This window comes from Lagenorhynchus albirostris, chromosome 6 (assembly GCF_949774975.1).
Source record: "Lagenorhynchus albirostris chromosome 6, mLagAlb1.1, whole genome shotgun sequence".
In the NCBI taxonomy this organism is placed as follows: domain Eukaryota; kingdom Metazoa; phylum Chordata; class Mammalia; order Artiodactyla; family Delphinidae; genus Lagenorhynchus; species Lagenorhynchus albirostris.
This window is the reverse complement of record NC_083100.1, coordinates 31,670,920-31,674,771: the sequence shown is the minus strand read 5'-3', so window position 1 is coordinate 31,674,771 and position 3,852 is coordinate 31,670,920. Positions and strand designations below refer to the sequence as shown.

Below are 3,852 nucleotides of genomic sequence, written 5' to 3'. Positions count from 1 at the left end.
CACCCTAGAATGACACCCTGCACATCGTAAGTGCTAATGTGTTTAATGACTAAATAGGTGAAGCGCCCTTGATATTCTCTGGAATTCTGTTAAACATTCACCATTGAGAACTAACTTTTGGAGCTGAGTCACATACACACAAGCAGCTTTTGGTATTATAGAAGCTTCAGACTCACATTTATATTTTCAATTCAGTTCCTTCACTGGAAAATGTTGCGTTTTATGATACTATAGGGGGGTTAGACATTATTATTATAAGACAAATACTATCATTATGAACAACACTGAAACCCAAAATGTAGTCCAATGAAAACATCTCTATGCTCTGACCAATGGCCCACGGTAATGGTACTTTGCTGGTCTTGTTATACTGAAATTTTCTCATATATGTTATATATGTGTGCCATATACATATGACATCAGTACAGTCAGTGTTCTTTTACCAGTCTTGTGATAATGAAAACATCTAACACCTGGCTGTATGACATAATGAGAACTGGAAAAGAAATATAACACAGTGGCACTAGCTAGTGTAGCACAAACAAGGAGTAACATATGATTCTCCTAAAAAAAAAAAATTACAAGAGATTGTAATCGGCCCAATTCTCTGGAGGGCAAGAAAAACCAAAAGGGAAATGTCAAAGGGGAAAGAGGATTGGCTTCTGCAAGAGTGCATTTCTGCCTTGTTCTGCGTGCTTGGGCAACTTTAATGAGCCCCCTGGTCTTTGAGGGAATTTGTCTCCAGCTTTGTTTTATGTCCAGCCCTTGACCCTAGGGAAATGACCTAGAAGTACTGGCAATGAGATTTCGAACGATGTTGATTACAGTAAATTCCAGCCCAGTGAAAGATCTTGTACCTTCCTTCAAGTTCCTCATGAAGGGATATGACCCATAATATTTGTATAGATAGCCATAATTGAGCACCAAGGGGATATGTGACTTGCACAGCGGGACTAGTTTTCTCTGATTATCAGATCCTTGCCAGTTGAAATTACTTTCATTTTCTAATTCTTAAATGCTCCGAGGCAAGCCAACCTTCCCTCCCACTACCAAACTCCCCCTGCCCCCCGTAAGTGTTCCCTGGGCCCCAAGGCATCCTGTGCCCTCCATTTGTTTGCCAGCTCCTGAGCTATGATCAAACGTCTCTAAATGCTGTCTTATCCAGGTCACATATAAATGTCACTCTACTTTCCATAACTGGGAGCAAGGGCACGTAGTAACAATTGTAACAGCTACAATATTCCTACTTGTCTCCTTTGTCATTAATTCACACAGCATTTGTGATTTTATTGAAGGGATTTAGTCAAATCATAAATCCTAAACTAGTCAATAGAAATGGTAACAAATTAATAAATTGACCATATCGGTTTAAATCCAAGATCCGCAAATTGCTGATTTCAGTTCCCACCTTGGATGCTCAACAAACCAAAATATGGTGTCTCTGACTAAGCCTTCCTGGCCGTCATTCAGATTCTACCCCACTCCTCAAAATGTTGTTTTTTATATTTACTCCCTCCCATATAGGGGGATTAATTTCTTTCACATCATTCCTCACCCTGCTTCTTTATTTAATTACTTAAACATACCAATCTAAGCAAATGTGTTATAATACATTTAAACTGGAACTAAACATAGATATATTGTATAAAATATATAATAGACAAAAAAGGAAAAGAGAAAAAAAAAGAGTTGTTATTTCTATCACTCAGAGATGGCCACAGATAATTTTTGGAAGATATACATATATGTGTGGAACATTAGTTACATGTATGTACTAATAAGAAATTATACATATCACTGTGTATATTTAAACTACTTTTAAAAATACCTAATACCATCTTTATATTCAGTTAAATACACATTTATACCATAATTTTTGTTTTGTTTTTTTTTGCGGTACGCGGGCCTCTCACTGTTGTGGCCTCTCCCGTTGCGGAGCACAGGCTCCGGACGCGCAGGCTCAGCGGCCATGGCTCACGGGCCCAGCCGCTCCGCGGCATGTGGGATCTTCCCGGACCGGGGCACGAACCCGTGTCCCCTGCATCGGCAGGCAGACTCTCAACCACTGCACCACCAGGGAAGCCCTATAACATAATTTTTTTTTCCTATAACATAATTTTTAATGTAGAATGTACATTTCTAAATGTAGAATTTGTGTTTTAGAGCAAGCTCTCTGGAGGACTGCCTAGGTTCAAGTTCTACTTACCAGCAGTATGGCTATGGGTAAATTACATAACCTCTATGTAATTCAATTTTCTCATGTATAAAATAGAAATAATAAAAGAACCCCCGATAATGTTCCTGTGTAGATTAAATCAATTAATATTTGCATAGCAGGTAGAACTCTGCCTGATACATAGTAAGTACTATATAGGCATCTATTTGTATCACCATCATCATTATTGTTCCTTTTGGGGATGTATTAGGCTACTAGGTCTGCTGTAACAGAATACCACAGACTGCATGGTTTAAACAACAGAAATTTGTTTTCTTGCAGTTCTGACGGTAGAAGTCCAGGATCAAGGTGTCAGCAAGGATGGTTTCTTGTGAGGATTTTCTCCTTGGTTTGCAGAAAGCTGCCTTCTTGTGTCTTCATGTGGTCTTTTCTCTGGTGTGCACACTCCTGGTACTGCTACTTCTTAATAAGGACACCAGTCCTATTGGATTCGGGCCCCACTCTTAGGACCTCATTTAGCCTTAATTATCTCCTTAAAGGCCCCATCTCCAAATACAGTCACATTGGGGCTGAGAGCTTCCACCTATGAGTTTTGGGGGGACACAACTCAGTCTGTAACAGGAGATGTATGCTCATTTAGTTATTGTTAGATATTTAGGTTGATTTCCGGTTCTTACCATAAAGATGTTCATGCCTCAATGAACAGCATCCGTTACTATTTCCTTAGTGCAAATTCGCATAAATTGAAATATCAAAGTGTATGTATAATATTAAAGCTTTTAGGACGTATTGCCATATTGCCCTCCAGAAAGGTTATACCAGTTTACATGTCCACTAGTCGTATAAGACTTATTTTAGTTTCAGTTTATTGCAAGAAATAGTCATTTTAGATATTACTGAAGCCTCGTTACTCTCCACCATTCCTGCGTCTTCACCTCCCCTTCCCCCGGTATACACACAAAGTTGTCCTCTTGAAAGGTGATATCACAGGTGGGCAAGTTGGGAAAAAATACATGTTGGCCTCCCCAATGCCAGTGAGAAGAGTTATATCAATAAGCATCCTATTTACTCGTGTAGACCTCAGTAACTGAAATGAAAATGTAGTTACAGAAAACACCTGGACCATGGCAGGCCAAAACAGAAGAGGCGTTAGAAATCTAGGTGGCAAAAATTAAAACAATCGTGTAAACACAGAGTCATCCTAATACCCTGCACCCGTAGGAAAAAAAATCCTAAAACAAAATAAATAAATAAAATTAAGCAAACCAAAATTGAAAGAGAAAGTGAAAATGAAAGTTCGTATTTCACAAAAGTAATTTCTTAATGGTAAAGCAACAGTTTAAAAACCTGACTATGGTGCTCGCTTCGGCAGCACATATACTAAAAATTGGAACAATGCAGAGGAGATTAGCATGGCCCCTGCGCAAGGAGGACACGCAAATTCGTGAAGCGTTCCATATTTTTAGCAGAGACCTTAATTAAACAAGAATTATTAAAAATAAAATTACTACGAGCATGTACAAGCATACAGGGAACAAAGAATTCTACAGTGAATACTTTTATATACCCACAACATAGGTGTGTTGTTAACTATTTGCTTTATCTATATGGATATATATAATTTTTTCTCAGTAATTTGAACGTTTCTACTTCATTGCTAGATACTACCATATACA

The 3,852-nt window shown here is 38.4% G+C and overlaps 1 non-coding gene across 1 annotated transcript; it reads left to right on the top strand.

Annotated features, from left to right (window-relative positions):
• The first annotated feature begins 3,532 nt into the window (after positions 1–3,532).
• Positions 3,533–3,640, top strand: LOC132522540 (U6 spliceosomal RNA). The gene has a single exon (XR_009541279.1). It is a non-coding gene; the product is annotated as a U6 spliceosomal RNA (small nuclear RNA).
• Positions 3,641–3,852: the final 212 nt, after the last annotated feature.